We start from the raw sequence: 23,589 nt of genomic DNA on the forward strand, positions 1-23,589 counted from the left end.
CACCACTCAAATACTTTCTCTGAGACATTTGTAGAAGGAAAAAATTATAAATATTTGAATTCGCAAGGATAGTTACCGAATAATAAAGAATAATATATCAAACTGTGATAAATAAATAAACATTTCTTAATACATAAAATTTTTTATTGTATCTTTAATAGATAAATAATAGAAACCTGGCACACACTACAGCACGTTGTTGGAATCATGGGCTTAAATTCAATTTCGACAACGCCAAAATTATTTCCATTCCTGTGTCGGGATGTCATTTTCATACCCAGGAATCTTGTTTCATTCATATAAATACAGATTTCTTTGCTAACGATAAGAGTTTTTCATTCCCTCTCCATAGCGCGTGGAAATGCATTTTGCCCTGATATGCCTCTTTCGACCTCAGTGGTTTTTCTAGTTTCTCTATTTCACTTTCGACTACCACCGTTTTTTTTCCTTCCTTTTTTTCACCTCTGCTTCATATTTTTCGTAGAAAACTTAACATTTTATGTTTCATATCATTTTTGATTCTTCTCATTTACGCCTGACAAGTCTTGATATCTGGCACCCTTTTTTTGAGGTCTTTAATATGTCGACTTTAACTTCAATCTTCATATTTATTGAAGTCAATCAAGTTTTTAATCAAACTCAAATTTCCAACAGAGAAAACATTTCATCAGTTTTATCGAAGATAAACCTGTAACTTTAAACTATCTGTATCGTCTTGACTAAGGACAATGGAACAAATAACTTAAATGGTTTAAAAGTTATTAAACTTTTTTTACAAATCGTCAATTTAGAGAGATTTTTTTCACTTACAGGAATTCTATTGAAATCGACATAAAATTCTCAATTTACCCAGATAGTTCAACAATGGAATAACTCTTAAATTCAATAAATAAATAAATAAATAAATAAATAAATAAATAAATAAATAAATAAATAAAGCACTTTTTATTTCCACGAAACTGTGGCTTTTTTCCATACCACCCCTTTGCCCCATTTTAGGAATACGTATAAAGGCCTCGATTTAATCTAATTAATTCTATAATAATGATTATATCTAATTATGAACAACGTTTGCAATTTCGCTGTTATGAAAAAAAACTAACAAAAATACTTTGCAATGAAAAATAGTAAAACCATTATTACCAAAAAAAGCATTAAGTTTTCAAAAAACAGGCTCAACAGCTGCTTTCAAAAACAGCTGTTTTTCGCCAAGTGAAGTACAAAATACCACAGTTTAAGTGCCTTACACTTTAACCAAAACCATTATTTTGAACTATATACATCATCTTGCTAAGAAGAATTATCTGGGTTTAAGTAAATATTTTAGAATTTATTAAACTTTTTCAAAAATAGCTAATTTGGAGACATTTTTCCACTAATGAGAATATTATCAAAATCACTATCTTGTTCTAAATTATTTCAAATTTTTATGAGCCCAGATAATGCAGAATTGGAGTAAGTTTTTTTAATATTAATATATTAGACCACAAACGTTTTTCATTTCAAGAAGGAAAATAAATTTGTTAAAAAATAATTTTTTTGAAAGCATATTTGCTTGAAAATTAAATCAGAAAAAAAAAGCAGATTTTTGTTTTTTTCTCTGATTTAACATTTGCAGTTTAAAGATATATTTAAAGAGCAGTGCTCTTAAAATATATTCTTTAGATTATTTGTCGAAAATGACAACAACATTATGTTCCCATTTGGTGAATCAGAATCGAAGTAGAAGGGATTAAAAACTATTGAAATGACGGGGAAATTTTGAAGGGCTTACAACATAATAAAAAGGAAATAATTTTTGAAAATATTATGTTGTGATGACATAAAGCATCAAGAGGAGGAAGACTTACCGTAGAACACAGCCTAGTGCAAACAAAGATTACCATGTAATTTTTTAAAAAATCGAAAATTTAAAAAAAAAAAAAAAAAACTTTAAATCATGAAGAAAAATTCCAAAAATGTTTTAAATTTTTTTCTCCAGCGATTGAGGTAGAAGGAGAAATTATTTTCACATTAAGAATGTAATTTATTTCGTTGTGAGTTGCGGCAGTGAATTTCAAGCAGGAATTACAAAACAATAACCGTCATGAACTCTCTCACATGCAATTTTGTTTAAATAGATTGAACAGTCGGAGAAAAATTTATTTTTAAAAAATTTTCGTTTTTAAACAATTCAATTCGAAAACTGAAGGAAACCTCACTGTTTATCGTGTGTTTCATATTCAAATCATTCATAAAAATCATTGCTATTATTTTTATTTTTTGAAATAATATTATCATATATAAAAAAAAAATAAAAATTTTTAAGGGACTTTTGAGTAAGAGAATGTAAATTACAAAAAAAAAAATCANTTTCGTTGTGAGTTGCGGCAGTGAATTTCAAGCAGGAATTACAAAACAATAACCGTCATGAACTCTCTCACATGCAATTTTGTTTAAATAGATTGAACAGTCGGAGAAAAATTTATTTTTAAAAAATTTTCGTTTTTAAACAATTCAATTCGAAAACTGAAGGAAACCTCATTGTTTATCGTGTGTTTCATATTCAAATCATTCATAAAAATCATTGCTATTATTTTTATTTTTTGAAATAATATTATCACATATAAAAAAAATATAAATTTTTAAGGGACTTTTGAGTAAAAGAATATAAATTTAAAAAAAATCCAGATTTTTTTTAAAGAAGAAAATTATCGTAAATTAAAAATTTGAAAAAAGCTAAAAGAGGGCGAAAGATTTTTTTTTTTTTTTTACGAGAAACTATTTTTTATGAAAGTACTTAATTCGTACATTGTCTTACAGATGGCAGCACAAAACGAAATATTCGAGAGGAAATTCATTTAGAATAGAATTAAAAGTACTTCGTTAAAATGTAAAGCCATTATATTTGTTTGAGGTAAAAATTAAGTGTAGCTTATTTAATAAAAATTTTTGTATCTCATTTAATATTACCTACTTAACGAGAAACGTATTGTTTGGACTGCTAATTTATGTGTTTAAAAAGTTATTTTATTTGCTGCTGTCACTCGGAACTGGTGCTGCTATCTGTTTATCGTCATTTTAACTAAAGTATGCCCATTTCTTAAAAAATTTGAATAGGAGTTTTTGTTTAATAGAATTTAGTTCCGTAAAAATTATTTTATTCGTTGCCATCGAAGAACAATTTAATTTTAAAAACTAAGTTATTAAATAGCTATGAGAATTTTTTTTTGCATTTTTTTTGGAAAAGTAGGCTTATTATGTTTGTCATAAGTTAAAATTGGGGAGTGGATAAATTTGTTTTATAAGTCAGATATTTTTTAAAAGAAAATTTAGTTAATTTTTAAAGTTTAGTTAAAGATTTAAAAAGGGGGAATTCGATGATTCGAACAACAAGTAGGTTTCAATTCAAGAAAAATGTATACCATTATTTGAAATTATTATACATGCGGCAAATTGTCCAAATATTGAGCGATGGAATAGTAACAAGTTAAAATGCTATTAAAAACTAGTTGAAAAGTATTTAATAATAGTTAAATTAGTTATTTAATATCATGTTAGTTAAATGATTACATAATGTTTACATGAATCATTATGGGTATATTACTAAACAAACACAATAAATACTCAGACATAAATCATACGTCCTAAGTGCAGTTGTTGTTTCTAATGTCACTTGCCAATATCAGCAAGTCAGCTTGGTGAAAACAAGCGAATTTAAGCAGAGGGAGAATTTCTTGTTTTTCAGTTGCAACACCTATGTTCAAGAATGCGAATCAGCTACATACACGTCACAGCCCGTTTATAGAGTGGACAGATTTATGCATCCAATCATCAGATCGTAATTTTGCCCCGAACAAGAGAACTGTCAACCTTCAATTCAGCAACCCAGAGGCATAATTTGTTATGGGAGCATGGAGGAATTTGTGACTTGACAGATTTATCGTGCACCAGTCGTCATTTACTAAAACATCTTTGGCCTGCGGAGATCCTGAACATTGATCCAACGCCCTACCAACCAGGCTGTCAGGCCCTGACACATCCTAAATAGCACGCCATATTAGTTACAACAGAAAATTCTAAAGTTAACTTACATGACTTTTGAATATGAGAAGGATACAAAAGGTTGCTGTCTTTACAGCATTATGTAACATTTTATTCTATACAAACTAATATTATCTAGCATTCACCGTAATATTAATTTGCATTGGTTATGAATTATGATGCTATACAATATTAGATTTTCTATTTTCTATTATTACTATGCTTCGTTTTTTGTTTTTAGAATAATCAATTGGACGATTTAGTTGGTAATAGAATAATTTGGTGATATAAATTTACTGAATTGTTTCTGTGTTGTTATGAATTTTTTGTATTGTTATGAAGCTGTATAATTTAAGATCCAACATAAGAAGTTTGACAAGAAGCGGAAGACTTGTACAAATGCAAGCAAAATATTATGTTTATATCTCTTCATAATTGTTAACTTGTTTTCTTTTATAGTACTTAATTTAGTTTTGATACTCAAATTAATGTTTTTCCTTTTGTTGAAAGAGGAGATGTTTAATATAGTGGCAACACCATGCAATTAAATTAAATGAAGTGTAATGATTGATCGTAATTTTTATCCTTACTAAAGATGTTGTTAAGTTTTATAATTAAATGTTGTGCTTAATGTTATAGTTATGACATAAACAAACAAATGGTTTTATAAAGTCATTCCACGCATTATTTACTTTGTTAACAATACAGAAATACTAAATGAAACTATATTACAGAATACGTTTACCTCCCTCGATTACTTTAGAAAACAAGCCTATCAAAATGATAGATTTTTTTTAAACAGTAGGAGCGATTTCGGTAAAGAATAGGTTTTAATGTGTTTTGAGTCATTCTATTTCTGTAGTTTCGATTTCAAAAAGCAAATGATTTCCTAATCAAATAATTTTATTAGTGGTGATCACTGTGTTTTCTAACTCAAAATTTGCTACAAGTTTCGGTAAGCCTAGTTTTTACAATATTAGTCTCCACTTGTTTGCGTTTGGCAAATTTTAACCTTTGATAATAGTGTTGTAGGTTGGTCAAGAAAATTTTACTACCATGGTTACGAATAATATGACGAAAGGAAAGAAATTAGGTTTGGCGAGTCCTAACGAGGTAATTAGAAATAACAGTTAGACGTGGCTAGGCCTAATATGATGCTGAGATTCTTTATAAAAAAAATCACATTATAGCTTAGTTACGTCTAAGTGGCAGTTTTAATAAAAATATTTAGTCCTGGTTACACTTTTGCTCACTTCTTCTGTAGAACTTGTGAGATTTAGTTGAAGCAAAAAAATTGGTCTTTAAATTGTCTTTAAAGAGACAATTAGGTCACATTAATTGTGATCCTTTATTCGATGACACATTTTATATCACGCTTAATTACAGCTGTTTTGTTCTTTTTTAATCATTTCCTGCAGCCCATTCTCAATGCATATGAAAGAATCGAGTATGCGACAACGCTATTCTTTTGGATATGGAAGCAAGATTATGATTGGTCAGTTTTTCGCAGGTAATCATATTTGGCCAATCTGGTTCTCATTCTCATCTCGGAAGTTGCAGCAGATGCCAATTTTCCACCTGCGGTTCCATTACATAAATCAGCAATGGTGTGTGTTCGGAAGGCTTACAAGCCCATGCTATATTTAAAAGCACAAATTATAGAAAGGAATTTAGGAAGAACTATGACCCTTACAAAATTTAAAGTGTTTTTGAGGTTGTTTTGAGGTGCAAAGGTTAATTTAAGGTTTATTTAAAGTTGACTTCAAAAATAACCTTAAAAGATCAACCTCTCAAGGTGTATAAAGTTGTTTTATTCACACTTGAGGTTGATGGAAATCTATTCTAGAGCAACCAGCTTAGAGAGATTGTTTTTGAGGTGTACAGGTTATTTTTTCTTCACTTTAAGTGAATAAGTATATTTGAGGTGTATATAATTGCACCCTATCTCAATCGAAAGTATGATTTTATGAGGCGTAAATGAGATTCAATTTGAAGTTCATTAATGAGGTAATTTTTGGTGCAAAAAACTCATTTTTTTACCCCAGGTGTTTTTTTTTACATCTGACATCCTCAAAACAACTTCAAAAACACATTACTTTTTTGTTCGGGCGAGTACAGCATGAGAGAAACTTGTGAAACAATGCGCCCCCTAGAGCACAAATTACAGACACTGTTACAGGAAAGAAATGAAACACGTGTTTGAATGGTATGGATGTATATGTCCAGTATTTGTTAAATATGAAGAAGCAAATAGTTTAAGCTGTAATATACAAAGTCAATAAAGAAATCTAAATCCTTTTTATGATTAGAAAATGTAATGAAATTGTTAAAGCTAATTGTAAGTGCAGCTCGTATACAGTAGCTTATAGCAAAGCAAAACATTTGAAAAAATACAATACACAGCAACAATATAATAGTTTATACAATTTTGCTTCCTATTTATTTTCTTAGTAAATTGACATACATGATACGTTTTATCTATAGAAAAGGGAGATAACTGACAGTTATCATTTTTCAGAGTTGAGTTATGATAAAATTTTGAATTCCGGCAAATTTTTTTAAAAAAAGCGTGTTAGCTTATTTTTAAGCATTAAGTTCAATTTCTCAAGCCATAAATTCATCCTCTCTCAGATTTATAAAAACTTTAAGGAATTTATGATCGTTAAAGCATACCTTAAAATGCCTGTGGACTTTCTAAAAGAATAAATCTTAGTGTGGGGCTAGTAGTTATCAACAATGTCAATTTTCATCTATGAAAAGGTACCCCAACATAGAATAGAGTTAAACATGTCTTATACACAAGGGATTTAGAATTGTATTTTTTGTAACAGCAGATATATATACACTACAGTACTCCCCCACCAGAATTTTATCTGTGATAGAATTAGGTGAATAGGATACCATTAATTGATTCATTGCTGCCTAGTGAGAAGACAGGAGAGTAGCATTAAGATCACCATACTTTTTGAGTGCTGATCGTAAGAGTTGCATTAAGTTCATTGTCGTGGTCGATCCTGTGTTGCCTTTAGCAGTCGAACGTATACGTTGTACGTTGTGTGTGATAGAGACTGAGAAGCAACAGCGTGAGGAGGACAATGTCGCAGTCACAAATAGCAAGTCAGCTGTTCAATGTGAACCATCCACTGAAGTAGGCGTGTTCAAATCGCAGTGGGCGTTTCTACCAAGGTAGGCGTGTTCACATAACGTCCGAAGATCTCCAATGTGGGGCTAGTAGTTATTGACAATGTCAACTTTCATCCATGAAAACGTACCCCAACGTGGAATCGAGTTGAACACATCTTATATATATAAGGGAATTGTAATGGTAGATAACACTACACTTAGAAAGTGAAAAAATTCAATTTTTAAGAGAATTTAAAATAATACTTAAACATCTAACGGGGACGGGAGGGGGGTATAATAAAGGTAAGGAGGAGTATCAGCAATGTTTGCGTAAGGCATTAAAAAAATAATAATATAATGATGCTTATTCGCAAACTTTCGTTCAAAACTTAAAAAAAGAAGAATTCTATCAAAAATTATGCTTGGAAAAACTTTAAATTTAAAATGAAAGTTAAGTTTGGTGAAAAAGGAAGTTGAGAAAACATTTCTTCTAAGAAATTCAGGGGGGAAAGAGCTCTAACCCCGGAAGAAAAGCAGTAAAAAATTCCTAAAGAATATTCTACTCAAAAATTATTTGATAAGTAATTTTGCTTTTACTAAGCTACATCCTTTATTTGATTTTAATCCTAAAATTGGATTATTGCAGTCAGTAAAAACAAGGTGGGTAAAAACAATGCTATTTTCCTACACAAGCATGAGGTTTGTTATTTGCTTATTTTTGTTAATTAGGTTTGAGGGGAGTCCGAAATCGTGAAAAACATGATGCTTAAGTAATGTGTTTGTGTGACTGATCCTATATAGCAAAATTTATTGAATCTGAAATCTTTCTTGCGTTCAAAGAATGAAGTTTTTCAACCTAAACTCGATTTTCTTACAACCTTGAAAATATTTGATTGTCATTAAAAAAAAAAGAAAAAAGAATTACATACAATGAAGTTATAATGATGATAATTACAAAGAAGATAATTACGGGGCTGTTCCTTAAGCAAGGGCCGTTTGAAAATAAAAACCAAACGAGACAAAATTTTCAAGGAGCAAATTTCTTTTTTGAATCTACATATGTTTCGCTCTCTCTTTTTTTTAGTTTTTAAAAATCATCATAATCAGAGCCGCGATGGCTCAGGGGATAGAGCATTCGCTTTCCAATGAGGTGAACCGGGTTCGAATTCCAGATATGGCTGGACTATACGAATTCCGCACCCGGCTCGCATCGACTACAGTGCTGACGTAAAATATCCTCAGTGGTTGACGGGTCATGGGTTAAAGTCTTCTTGCCGTCCGTCTAATCATGGGTAGTTCTAGTGGTCTTCCTTTCCATGTTACGCAAATATGGGTTGGTTCTATCAAAAAGTCCTCCACGAAGACAAATTTCTCCCAATACCTAATCCAGGAGTTTCTTTGTCTTTTGGATTGGGTTCAAAACTACAAGGCTACGGAGTTGAACATTAGCAGCTGTAAGCACAAAAATGGGGTCGGCTGTTCGACGACGGTTACAAGATAGTTGCCAAGTTTGCTTAAACACTTATCATACATGACAGCTAGATTTAGAATACCTTCTTCATTGTAACTTGCTGCGTACTCTGATAACCAGGAGGTCACGAGCGTTTTCACGTCTTCGTTATTGTTGCACTGGTAGCCGCTAAAATGGTGTTTGAAGCATCGGAAAAGATGAAAATCCCTCAGTGCAAGAACTGGGCTGTATGGAGGGATGGTCCAAACCTTCCCAGCCAAATGAGTCCAATAAAGCTCGGGTTCCAGCTGTGGAGAGAGTCGATGTCAAGGAGTAGCAAAATTTCCTGTCATCATGACAGCAGGAAGCATTGTAAACTTCACACATCTGCCGGTGAATGTATGTAGTAGACAGGTTTTTTTGCCGGGTAAAAATACGTCTCTGACTGTACCTCATACGCTACGGGCGATTTGCTAAATTTAAGCATTTTAAAGACACAGGACTGACCGTACAAACACAGCTGCAACCGTACACAATGTTGTTCCCGAAGAATGCCGAGACACGACGCAAGCACTCGTTGCTCCGCACGCGTCACCTGTAATTGTACACAACAAAACGGCCCTCACTTCAAAAACAGCCCTCCTGTGATGATGAGGCCTTGAAATCTTCCAAGAATGATGTATTCAACAAAAGAATAAAATCATTAAGCCAAGCCACATTCCAAGACATCCTGCAATGTATCCAGACAGCTCAACAATCTGCTCAAAAAGAAAATTAATTATGAATAAATAAAAAAATAACATAAAACATAATCACTAGTATTGTACAATGTGTTTCTTAACAACTTCCTTTAACTTACGTTTTTAGTCTTCTTAATAGGAGAGGTATTAAACTTACTTCAAAAACATTCGCAGATAAATATTACTTCACAATGACCTTCTTTAAGTTAAGTCTGGGTATATTTTAAAAACGAAACATCATCGAAACACATTTAGGAGGATATGTGCTCTAAACATTTCATTCCTTGATTGTCATATAGAAATTTAGATAAAATGAAACACAATCATTAAAAAGCAAACTAGACTGAAAGCTTCCTTCCCAGAGAAAACAATGCATCACGGTTTCATGCGAAAAATAGTTTATTAAATGGAGTTGTTGCCGTGAGTCACCGAAATCAAAAAAATATCGACTTTCACCGGTGAATGTCAGCAATCACGTAATCGCTTTGGTGAATGTCTAAAATATTTGTTATATCCGATTTGATATTAGTTTATTCGTTGATATTGTTATATCCATTCGATATTGGAATATCTACTGAAGATAGATGAGGAAAAACATCAGTATTCGGAGTACCGGCTAAATGCATACTGAGAAGTGGCACTTGATCTTAAAAAAACAGTGATGTAGGGCATACCCGGCAAATGTATACCTGGCAGTGGCACTTAACTAGACCTAGTTTCAGGCATTTACCGAAGCGACTATGTGATTGTCAACATTCACCGGTGGAAGTCAACAACCACCGATTTCGGTCATTCACAGCCAATGTCACAAAAATGATAGTTTATCTCACAATCTAATAATGCTCTCGAGACCATTATTTACTTCGAATACGACAATGCACCGAGACAATTATTACTTATAGAATGATTTATGTCTCAAATTAAAAAAAGTTATGACAAATTTTCAATGTTCTTTTATTTTTAATTTTTAAATTCGATGCGTTAATAATTTATTTTAAAACAAATTAAATTGAGAAAAATTTTATAACGTGAGACCTACTTTATATTTGGGCTCATAGATCTGCTTTTTCAACCGAAACCTTGTGAACATAATATCAATTTTAATTTCTTTCTTCCTGAAAAAGACAAGAGATATGTATCACCTACAGTATTCTTAACCTAAATTATGTTCTATTTTTTTTTTTCGATTTTGTTCTACGTTATCATATCTTCTTGAAAAATTTAAAACCGATGCTGTACTGTTACCATAACAGTCTCGCTGATAACAGTTGTGGTTTCATAATTTCCTTCATCAAATTATCTTACCAGAGTAGTTTCTATGATCTCGTAACTTTTCGAAGCTGTCTGTTACATATTTATTTAATATTTGATTACAAGTAAAGAGCATTTTACTGCTTCCGTGTTGCACGCTCGTTTAGAGAAAAAAAAGTTTTTCATGGTTTTCCTCACCATGTAACGCAAAAGCAAATTAAGTTCCATCGAAAAGTCCTTCATGGAATCTAATTTTTTCTAATGCTTGATCCAGGATTTCCTTGTCTTTTGCGTTGGGTTCAAAATGACAAGGCTACGGATTTGAACGATGATAGATGTAAACACAAAAATATATTGCCGGTTAGAAAATAAAATATAATGCCTATTTCTACAAGATTTGATTGGATTGTGCTTCTGCCAGAGATATAAATGTATTAACACTTTTTTGTTTGAATAAAATAAATTTTATTGTCACTTTGTAAAGCGTGTTCATTTGACTTCCCCTTCAAGCAGATGAGCTGAAAGTAGTGAAAGAACAATCTTTACTAGAATAAATTTCAATGTAGTGGCATGAGACGTGCTACTCTATAGCCCATTAAATCACAATTAGTTATCAATAGAATGAACTAATTTCGACGAAGAAATGCAGTTACATTAATAAAAGAAAATTTCATAAAATAATAATTTCAGGAATAATACTACAAAACATGATTTATAGAGAAGCAAAGCCACACGGTTAAAACATTTTAACTATTCACTAATACAACTCTGAAAGCTCGGATGATGCTTTGCCAAAATTGTAGTTTATGATCATGGCGTATTAGTATTTGAATACTAGTATTTACTCCCATGTATGTAGGTCAAGTTTGTGATCATAGGTCGTAGCGTACAGTGTCTTCTTTTGCGGTCATTGCGCTTTATATTTACTTTACCGCATTTTTGTGATGTTACAGAGAAAGCATTTTTAAAATTGAATGACTTTTAACACAATTGAAGTAAATCAGGTAGCGAGTGACTGTTGCATTAAACATTGTCCATCAAAATTAGACATCGTTGATCGATCGATTTTCACTTCGATCGGATATTCGATATAAATTTCAGTTTTGTTGTGTAATGTGATTGTTAATTAAAAAATACTTACTTGCAATACTCAGCAGTACCATCAGGAAAATTGTAACCTTTTGTTTTATTTATTAGTACCTTTTCTTGACACTAAAAGAATTAAGAATTAGAAACATATAAGTCCTAAAACCATATAATGTACAATTTGTCCAATTAGATTAAAGATCGTAAAAAATTCAATGAAATAATTTAAATTTGTGAAACTCTTTTGTTTATTAACAGAATGTAACTTATTAAGTACTAGCCTCCAAAAGTGTTCAGTTGGATAAATGATAATAAAATAAGATAAAAATTGGTGGTCAGTTGTTTGCAACTCAAAGTTATCTCTCTGAATTCATGGCATTTTTATTGCAAATTTTAATTGTAACTTTAATTGGGTGCCAGAAGAAGATCAAGGATACCCAAACATATGACCTATGACGTCAATGCCAGCTGATTCTTTCTAAGCAAAATGGCTTGTTTAAATTGAGCTAAGTATCTCCATATAAGTTAGAATGTTAATTAAAGTGAAGTTAATTAAATGCAGCTCCGTAACTCACATCGAATTTGTTAAAATATAATTCTTTCCCGTCGACGTATTTTACTTAACTTAGATTTAATATTTGTCTATGTGTTTTATTGTAACCGTTGTATATTTCTGCTTTGTGCAACTTAGATGCATAATTTATTTGCTTATGTCCTACGTGGCTTTGTGTTTGTCTTTGTATTAAGTAAGAAATATATAGTGCAAGAAATAAAATCTCCGTGAAAGAGTTTTCGTGAAAGAATATAGAATCTGTCACTTAAGGGAATTGATACTTGACGGGTTTGGGTTACTCGAAATGGAATGGAGAGAGCAGTTGCTAACGTAAACAAATATCACGTTTTCACAACCAATCGGAATCGATATATCCACACTACGTCACCCACAGGTATCCTATGGCAAATCTGTCCCGGAGAATATAAGATATCTATCTCAAACTCACTGCTTTTCAGAACTCTAAAATATCATCTAAACTAAATGAATAACTGAAGAATGAAATTCGGGCAGAAACTCAGCATTTAGCGATTCCTAAAATAAACGAAAGAATAACTTTCAGATATAAACGAAGTACAATTCGGCGGACAGTTGTTCCGCCAATATGAACTCACCATACGGTTACTAGTGGCGTGCACACGATGGCAGTATCCCCAGTCATAAAAAAAGCTTTCAATCGACGACTGATTAGATTTGAAATTCTGTTATAATTTATATTTATTTAAATTTAGCTAATTTATCTAGCATCAAAAAAGATTTTGCAACGTGAATGCAGGAGTTTCCTGTTGAAAAATCCAACTTGGACCATCAATCCTCTCTGCAAATGTCAATAAATTTAATTCCATCATCTTTTAATAATCGGCAGCTTTGATATGGCTTGGGTGAAAAGCACACTAAAGCTGAATACCTAATCAAAACTTGCCCACACCATTAATGAGCCTCCACCTTGCTGTGCATTGAAGAAATTAATCTCTTTCCTCATGACCTACTAACAGAAGCCTCATGGTTCATCCAAGTTCTTCTCCTTTCTATTTCTTTTCTTTGCCTCAAAGATATCTTTCAACATAATCCTTACAAAAATTTAAGGTGTTTTTGAGGTTGATTTGATGTTGAAAAACAACCTTAAAAGAGCTACCTTCCTCGGTGCATAATCAAGGTGCATGAAGTTGTTTTATTCACACTTGAGGTTGTTTTTAGAAAGGATGAAAATCTACTTTTAGACCAACCAGTTTAGAGAGATTATTTTTGAGGTATACGTGTTTATTTTTTCTACATTTCAAGCAAATAGTTATATATGGGGCTGATTTTTTGAGGTATGACTGAGGTTGAAATTGAGGTTTATTAGAGAAGCTATAGGGCCTAAACATAATTACTCAAACATAATGACTCATTTCGGTACAAAACATAACCTTATTTTCTACCTCAGGTGTATTTTTTTACATGTGTCAGCCTCAAAACAATCTCAAAAACACTTTATTTTTTTGTAAGGGGGCTACTATTTCACTTTTTTTTACATAACAAATCGCTTGTAAAACTTTAATAAGAAAGAAACAGAAGATGAAGAAACGAGAGGATATCTTTTTCAAATATATAAATTCGTTGATTAACTTATCCTGATTTTTCTCACAGCCAGTAACAAAGTTATCGACCACCAAAAACGCTTAAAACATATTCATTTTCGGTTGCAGTAAGAGTTGGTGACCCAAATTGGATTTTACAACAAGATAACGCCTGCCTTCACGTTGCACTATCTTCTCAGAGATGGGTTAACTTTTGTATAAATTCCGTACGGATACAAAACCTTTTTTTCGAACGTTTCGGAAAAGGGATTCAATCTCCGAATTAGATCCTTCAACTTTCCTCAAAACTTGAGCTCTGATATTGAGTAAGCACGCACAATCAAAGGGAGTGGGTAGAATTTTCTGATTTGTTTATTTTTGCTGACATGATGAGAAACAGGAGTATGAGCAATATTTTGCGAAATAATTAAAGACAATGCTGCCTACACTTGGCTAATTCGAAAAATTCGCACTATTTTTTAATCAGCCCCTGATCCTTATACCAGACCTAAATCCTGTCTTAAATAACATTTGCAAATTAAGTTACTTTTTTTTCTTTTAAACGGGAAATGGCCTATGTAATTAATTTTTGTTTTGTTTAATCTATCAAATGTTAAAAAATGCTTAAGATACACAATAAAATATTTTTACTTTTAATTTTTTTTCAAATGCGAAAAAAAAAATTTAAAATAAAAATTTACGTTTAAAAAATGGTTAGATTTAAAAGAAAAAATTTAATTTGGGGGGAAGAAAATTTTAGAAATTTTTTTTCTTTCTTGAAAGTCTTCAGAGTTTGCAGAAATTCGTAATTTCATTTTTGTTCCTGATTTAAAACTTTTGATCGCAGATGAAAAACACAAAAGCTTTTTATAAAATATTCTACTCAAGATTTCACAAATTGAACTAAATGCTTAAATTTTGTTTTGAGCAAAGTTACACTTTTTTACTTGATTTTTATCTATAAATTAGTTTACCATTGCTTCAGTCAAAATTAAAGGAGAAAAAAAAATGATAAAGGGTCAATGTGAATTTTTTACGTAGGTATGGGGTTGTAATTTGTCTTTTTTTTTTCGCTGATAAAAAAGGTAGGGATCCAAAACTGCAAAAATCATGCTTACGTAATATTTAAACGACCTCTTTACTCAACGTTATGAATTAAAGTTGAGGTTCCAGTATATCTCTACTTGAAGTATAATAGTGAAACCTCTCGGGAGTGACCACTCTCTGATCCACTGTGAAATGGTCGTCAATGGAGGTTGGGTTATCTCCATTGAGTTCAAAATGTTTTTAAAAGTACATGAACGATTTTAATATTAGTCACTGTCATTTTCTTGGCATGCAAATGTCACTTGTGTTGGCGTCATGAAAATCGGATCGATGAATAAAATTCAGTGTCAATAAAAATGATCCCTTCTGATTTAATTATGTGTAAAAAACAAATTTACCAACTATTATGAATGATAAAGCTATTTTAAATAAGTAAAAAATTATGCTATATATTTTTTTAAATTTAATTTTATATCATAAAAATTAGTCAGCTTTAAAAAATGAGAAGCGGCTTGGTTTTTTCTAAAATAACTTTTTTTCTTATTTAACTATCAATTCTAAAAATAAATCATTGCGATAGCATCATATTTAGTGGACTCTGACTTTTGTCGAACCTTTTCAGAGAATGCCTAAAAAAAAACCCTCACTAAATAAGAGCCACAAATATTTTGAAAACATTTGAAATTACTTATTTGTTCAGTTAATATTTTTTGTTTTGATATTTTTTCGTGTTTCCATATTTGACCTTTTCCTCATTTGATGCAAAGGCTCGCATGGTCGTTGAGAGAGGTTTTGATGATCTCTTCTAAAGGTTTTCTTCAACATGGAAGAAACTCCATGCCCCCCAAAAGTGATCGTAAACAGACGTGGTCCTTCCTGGAGGTTTCAGTGTGTTATTTGTTAAAATATAGCGCATTAAAGTGTCAAGTCTTGCAGTGAAGGCGATAAGTCGGGCTACCATGGGCCAAGCTTAGCCGACAGATAGGATTGTGCTACTCTTATTTTTATTTAATTACCTAATAATTTGTTTAAAAATATATTATATCTTATCTGTTTAGTAACCTTGATCTGGCTGGTAAAATACAATATGCTGTACATGATACTTACCTCATGAGCTGCAAACACTTCTTGGTACTCTACCTCATATTTCTGTTCTCTTTAAAAGAGTAATGAAAAATTATTATTCATTAATACAAATTATATAAGCATTAGAATAATTACTTTTATCGTATGAAATAAACAAAAAAATATGATTTTATTATTTCGAAAGATTTAATTATTTTTGACCTTAGGAATTACTTTAATGGGAAGGAAAAAATAAAATATGAAAATACGATTTTCATACTTAATTTTTTCATTTTCATATTTTGATTAGAAAATATGATTTCATAATTTCGAAAAAATTAATTCTTCTTGACCTAATGGGCAGGAAAAAATGAAATATGAAAATATGATTTTATGATTTCTAACGAAATAATTTTTTTAACCTAATGGGAAGGAAAAAATGAAGTATGAAAATATTTCATAGATCATTTTTTTCATTTTCATATTTTCATTAGAATATGTGAAAATATGATTTTATGAATTCTAAAGAATTAATTTTTTTTTCTAGTCCTAATGGGAAATCCCACTATTTTTACAATTTCGAAGGGTTAAGTTTTATACTAGTGGAAATAAGTATGCTTGTTGAATATTTTGCTGTTTTACATGCCGAAGAAGAGAACGATGATATTCAGATAAATGTAAAAAGCAACACCTACCAATACACGGCATCTTTTAATTTTTTCTTTCATATAGAAAACTCTAACTCCTATTCACTAGCAGTTTCATAGATTGCGTTTCTATAATATTTTTCTTTAATTATCTAGACTTTAAGGCACTATACTGGTGAATCACATTTTTGTGGTTGTAGCTGAGCCAAAAATATCAGGCTCCATGTAATAAATGCACAAAATTTTATTTTATGATAGTACATGATGTGAACAAGAGTTTAAGATATTGAGGCACTTCCTATTCTATATCTAAAGGGTTAAACTCGGGGGAAGCGGGAGTAAAAGATGGTATAAGCTTAAATTATGCTCTCTAAGCAAATTTCCGATTGATTGTTTTACGCTGAATGGAATGAAGTCAAGTCGATAAGTCCAATAGTTTAGAAGTTAGATAGGTTTCAATAGTTTTGCACTTATACAAATGAATGCACCTGAAATAGACAAGCAAGATACTGTTCTTTATGTATTTTTAGTGATTAATTGTATGAATCGAAAAAGAAATAATCCATAGAATCAATAGTTATAAAAGCTTTTATGCACAAAACAACCATTTTTTACTTATACTTACTTACGTTTTTCACATTTTCTTCTGCTGAATCGAATGTAATCAAAAGGAGATCAATAGAACCTCGAAGTTGTCAGCCAAAAAATACAAATTTAATGCAGAGAATCTTTATAACTTATAAACTGTTTTTACTTGTGATTAATTTTAATTTATAAGATTTAGCTTAAAAAAAGTACATAAGGGCCAATGCCTCACTTGCCTAGACAATAGCGTAAATGTGGGTTTAAATACAAAACTGTATTTTTATGCAGAAAAAACTTATATAATTCTAAAAATATCAATTTTATCAACTTTGTTTTAGTCTCAATACATTCATTGCAATCAATATACAAAAAAAGTAGTACCTATTTTTATCTAGGAAGCAATATCGATTACGAAAGAAGCATGAAACTATATTTTTATATCTGAAACCCAAATGACTTCTTAATTATTAACTCTATCCATTTGGATTTGGAAAAAAAAAATACATCGGAAACAATGTTTCATTCGTCTAGATAGAAATATTTAAGTCCCATTTTATCCTCTCTCTTCATTCCAGTATGACATGGAATATGAAGTACAGTACAGAACCCGTTATCCAGAAATCAGAAAACCGGAAAAACAAAAAACCGGAACGAAATTCGATAAATTTTACTGCTATCTTAAAAAAAAAAATTTTTTTTTTCCTCATAAGATTTTAGGAATTTTTCTTTTTTTTTTTAAAGATGTTTACCTTACCATCATTTTAGAAATAATCATTAGTGTATTACTTCATCATTTTTTGTTCTTTTTAAGATTATTTCTAAATATTTTTTTATTTTTAGTTGGATTTAACAATAAATAAACGACTTTTTGTAGCGATTCAGAAAACCGGAAAAATCAGTTATCCGGATTAGCGATGGTCCCGATCGTTCCGGATAATCGGTTCCCTACTATCTCAAAATCATGCTCATATCATATACGAACATTGATAAAAACTCCATGTTATTTATGACAAAATTATTACACATTTTTATACTATGTCACTCTATTATTTTCCAAAGGTGATAGTTTTATAAAAAAAAATGTTCCTTGGTATTGTAATTTTTAAGTTAACGTATCTCTATTAAATAACGGGAGCATCACTTTTTTTCATAACAAAAATGCCTCCAAGATAATTTTTAAAATCATTTTATTTCCCCATAGCCTTAGTCTCGCAGTGGACTGATCGTAAGGACACGTTACCAGTGGAACACTGAAGTCTAACAACACTGGCCGCTGTCAGTTATCGGGGGATGAACACTTTGATAGGGATGAACACACCTGCCAAGGGACCGAGGATGCACGGTATCGGTTTTTGTTACACTTTTTACTGTAAAGTGCTGGACTTCGCGTGCAGGTCATCGTGTTACTGAAACTGAGGAGCTGTCCCCTCAGCAGAGGATTAAAATGTGATGCTTTATACCTTTGTCAGACTTGGTCTGAATCTATGGTACAATGAAAACTTCAGGAAAAACTTCCCCCGTGTAGCGACCACTATTGAAGACACGGAATTTTTTTTCTTAGACTTCGTGTTGACGAAAACGTTTAGGAGAGATCATCAAAACCTACTCCAGCGGCCGTGCAAACCTCTGCACCAAATATGGAAAAGATCAAATATTTAAACACGAACAAATATCAAAGCGAAAAATATTAAATAAGTAAAAAGGTTTTTCAAATGTATTCAAAATATTTGAGAGTGGCTCATATTTAGGGATTTTTTAATTTTTTTTAATTTTTTTTCATATTCTCTGAAAGAGATGGGCAAATGTTAGAGTGCAACAAAGATGATGCTATCAATGATTGATTTTTTAGAGTTGAAAGTTAAATTGGAAAATAAAAAACAGATATTTTAGCAAAACCTAAATATTTCAAACAAACAAGCTTTAAAGCTAACTAAGTTTTATAACATAAAATTAAATGCAAACTTAAACGACAAGCATAATTGTTTATTTATTTAAATTAGTTTTATCTTTCATTGATCAATTTGCTTTTATACGTAATTATATCAGTAGAAATCATTTTTATAATCGCTAAATTTCATTCAGCGAACCGGTTTTCTTGACGCCAACATTTCCACCCCAAGAAAGAGACACTGACTAAAATGACAAATCGTTTGCGAAAAATCATGTACCTTCGATAACATTTTGAAGTCAATGGAGGTAACCCCTAACAACGACATTTTTTATCATCGAACACAAAGTAATAGCTGCCGAGAGGTTTCATTGTCTTTTAAATCCCATTCGAAAGGTTAGAAATCGTGCCTATACTATCATCATATTAATGTGTCACTGTAGTTGCAGAAAAAAAATAATTTTTAATAATTGAATTTTGATTTTTAGCGACCCATCAAACCCTTTGCCATAATCATGAAACATACTGAAAGCTATAAATCAATTCCTTTTTGTTAGAACTAAAACAAAAAATGTAGCCATCAAAAACAACTGTAACTTGTATTGTCATTCAACACAGAACATCAGTTCAAATTTGAGTACTCTAGTTAGCCAGAAATGCTCAAAATTGAGATAAATTCCCCTCAGAGGCGAATTCTGCTTCTGTAGGTCAGCAAACGATTCGACGGTCAATCTAGCTAGTCAGAACGCACTCGAGATTTGTATTGGAGATAGAGTGCTCACCACCCAATGAGATGAGGTTTGAATCCCAGCGATAGCTGGTCTATATGAATTTCAGACCCGGCTCGCACCGACCACGGTGCTAAAGTAAAATATCCTCATTGGTTGACGGATAATGTGTTAGAGGTCTCTTGCCGTCAGCCTAACCATGGGAGATTTTCGTCGTTTTACTCTCCATGTAACGCCAATCCAGGCTTGATTCAGAATGTCCTACGTCTTCTGCTTGTTGTAGTTTATTAACGTTACACTGGAGCTACATAAAGGGCAATTGGCGACGATCTGGGAAACATCCCAGAATAGGATCCAAAGACATACCATCACAATTTTGATCCTCTGCAAAGGGGATGGTCCTATTGCTTTGGTGTATAACAGTTTAATCAGGACCAATACCGCATACCCTCGGACTTTTCGTTTCCGTAGATTGTTCCAAGTGATCACCCATCCACTTACTGACAGCAGCCAGTGATGTTCGATTTCGGAGATTTGTTGAGACCCGAGTCTTGACGATCAATCCACTGTGGGACCCTTGTCTTCTAGATTGGGTTCAAAATCACAAGTATTCGGAGTTGAACATTGGTAATTGTAACAAAAATTGGGTCGGCTGTTTAACGACGGTTATGAAATATATATAAAGTTCTACTTTAAAATAAGTTATAAATAAATTCCATTTGATGAGCCTTGGCAGTTCAGGGGTTAGAGCATTCACCCCGAATGATAGAACTTCGGATCAAATCCAAGCGACGCCAGGTCGACACGATCTTGATTGATATTAGCTTAATATCAAAAGAAGTGAAGATCGGTTTTTCCCGACAGCAACGTACAGTAACTTTTTTTACAATGTTTTTTCGCCACATTGCCAATATCCATTATGAAGACGCTGTTTTGTGTTGCTTAAGTTGAAATTTTCAGCGTATTTTGTAATATCAAGGCTTGTGCTGTTGTCAGTGTATTTTGTAATGTCCAATCGACTGAAGCAAGTACCCACTTTTTATTTAATAATCTTTAATATTAATTTTATTAATATCTTATTAATTTATTCCGAAAATATTTCTCCAACATTTGCATATTCCGATTAATGTATTAATTTTAGCTCGGGATAAAATATTGTGCTAGTGTATAACTAAGCTGCTAATATGATATTATTGGTGATTGTACTTTCCATCTGATTCTTCGATTTAATTTCTTAAATTTTTTTATGCAATAAATAACCCTCTTGTATATTCTATTGAAATAAATATTACTCTATTTAACTTGATGTTATTTGTTATGATACTCTTAAATGCTAAATGAAAAAAGCTTGATTTGTTATGTATTTGGTAATTTTAATGTCTTTAATAAATGATTTTAGTTAATACAAATAATTGGTCATTAAACTATATCGGCATAACATTACTGTAGAGTGGAATAGAATTTTAGCTCGTACGTTATTTATGAGTGTGTGCTAAACAGATTTAAGGTCTGCTCCTGGCAAACATCGACCATAGTGCTGACGTAAAATATCCTCAGAGGAAGATTTATCATAAGTTACAATCCTCCTTAATTTGGGTTAAGAATATGGAGGTTTTGAGGTTTTTTCTTCATAAAACGCAAATGCAAAGTACTTCTGTCAAAAAAAAAAAAAAAATCAATGACACCTATATTTTGTCTAGGCGTAATCCAGGAGATCCCTTGTCTTCTGGGTTAAATTCAAAATTACATGGCAGATACAATAATAGTCGTAAATGGGTTGAACCCAAAGAGCAGTCAAAAAGGGGTCGGATGTAATTCTGTTTAGTGACATAAATAAAATGAAATTCCATTTGGTTATAAAATTACAGTAAATTTAGCTCGTGGTGGAGAATATACAATTGAAACTCGAATTTTCATCGGACACGTTCCACTATAGATTTGACCTTTTCAGAAATTCGGAAAATGTTCTAAATTTTAAATGCGCAAGATTATCCCTGAACAGATACAAAAGCGAGTGAAAAAAAACTATTAATACTGGAGGAATCATGCTTTAAACTTAAGAGGAAAAAAAGCACTTACTTACAAGCTGGTTTACATTTCTCGGTACAGGATTTAATTATTTCAGCCGTTAGTGACCTCTCATCTAAAAAATAAAATGTTTCAATTATTAATAACTTCTAACTTCGAATTATTTTTCCACGCATGCTTAACAAAAGCTCAATGCTTAATAATCCAGCCTCAAAACTCTATGAATATCATCCAGTTTTTTTTGTATTTTTTTTGTTATTCTTATTGAGAATGTAAGCTTTTTCACATCGTGCATAAAGCAGAGTAACAGTACTTTATTTACGTAGCACTAGAGATTCACAATAGGCTAATGGCAAAGATCGGGAGCAGAAAAAGAAAAAAAAAATCTGAGGATAATTCGTAGATATGCCGTCACAATTTCGATTCCCGTTTCGGTGCCTCGACAAATTTATGGCGGAACAGTTTAATTGCCCACCATATAGGCAACATAACCCATTATGGAACTTAACGGGCCGTATTGTTGATCTCTTTTTCGTGGGCAACGCATTGCTGGATCAACGTCATCCCAACAACATAAGAAGGACTGATAGAACAGAGGGAGGCAAATTTAATCCATACCCGAACTGGTATTTGAACTCGCAACCTTTTGACATAAGGTCAGCACTCTGACCACCATGCAACCAGTCGGTTCGAACACTTTACTTGCTTTGGGATAAATACAATTTAATAGCAAAAGCAAAATATAGCATCTGTTTTTTATGTTAATTATTTTTTTAAATCGTCGATTATTTTTCAGACAATCGTCAACTTTACTCCTTCCTTAGATGAAACAAAATGTTGTCTGAAAAGTCCTTCTTTTTATATTAATTTTCAAGATGATCCTACTTGATATTATAAATAAAGTTTAAAAATTACAATTTTATATTATGAATGGGATTATCTTTATTTTTAATTCTCTCTTTCACCCACAGTTTTAAAACTAAATTCATTTTAGCTTGTATTCAAAGCTTTCTTTAAAATTTATACTTAAGCAGTTACTTACCTTTGCAAAACCTATCCTCTTCCCTGGCGTTGGTGTAAACAATGGATTCATCAATGCACTCCTCCCTGAATCGGAGAGTCTGCAATTTGCAATCCTCGATGCATTCCTGAAGAAAAAAAAATGAATCCACACATTGAAGAATAAATTAGAAATCAGTGAGATTTTCTATTATAAATGCTCCTTCTCAGAAAAGTGTGTAAAACCAGTTCATGACGCGGATGAAAACTCAACAAACTTCTAGAAAAGTTAAGCAACGTAGTAGAATGTGGGGAAAAACGATAGAAATCTTTCATCACCTGAAAAAAGGTCTTATTGTTGGATCCCGTTGTGCCATAATAACTAGGGCAGCAGAACAGGTCCAGTTACCAAAATAAGTCCCACGTTGGACTGATTGTAAAGACATGGTTACCAGTAGAACAATGAAATAAAGCGTCACTGGCTGGTGTCTGTAGGTGGGTGGGTGACCACTTTGATCACCTTGCGTTGGGACCGAGGGTGCGCAGTATCGGTTCTCGTTAAACTGTTCTACTGCAAAGCGCTCAACTTCGAGCGCAGGTCGTTGGACTATCAAAGCGGGGAAGCCTCCCCTACTGCAGAGGATTGCTGTGGCGGGTCTTCGGATCCTCCTCAGGGATGTTTCCCCGACCGTCACAAGTATCCCATTGTGCAGCTCAACTGCGAAGTAAATAAGGTACCTACTTATTTATATCAAAAGAAGCCATATCAATTATCTTTTGAAAAGTTAAAAACTCTCAGTCATTATTTAGAAGACGT

General features: G+C 32.0%; 1 long non-coding RNA gene across 1 annotated transcript; it reads right to left on the reverse strand.

The window, feature by feature from the left end:
* Positions 1–11,600: 11,600 nt before the first annotated feature.
* On the reverse strand, positions 11,601–23,388 carry LOC122268882 (uncharacterized). Its single transcript, XR_006224739.2, has 4 exons — positions 22,816–23,388; positions 21,825–21,888; positions 15,940–15,988; positions 11,601–11,799 (listed from the first exon to the last, which is right to left on the reverse strand). It is a non-coding gene; the product is annotated as an uncharacterized lncRNA (long non-coding RNA).
* Positions 23,389–23,589: the final 201 nt, after the last annotated feature.

Source organism: Parasteatoda tepidariorum, chromosome 5 (assembly GCF_043381705.1).
Source record: "Parasteatoda tepidariorum isolate YZ-2023 chromosome 5, CAS_Ptep_4.0, whole genome shotgun sequence".
NCBI classification, from domain to species: domain Eukaryota; kingdom Metazoa; phylum Arthropoda; class Arachnida; order Araneae; family Theridiidae; genus Parasteatoda; species Parasteatoda tepidariorum.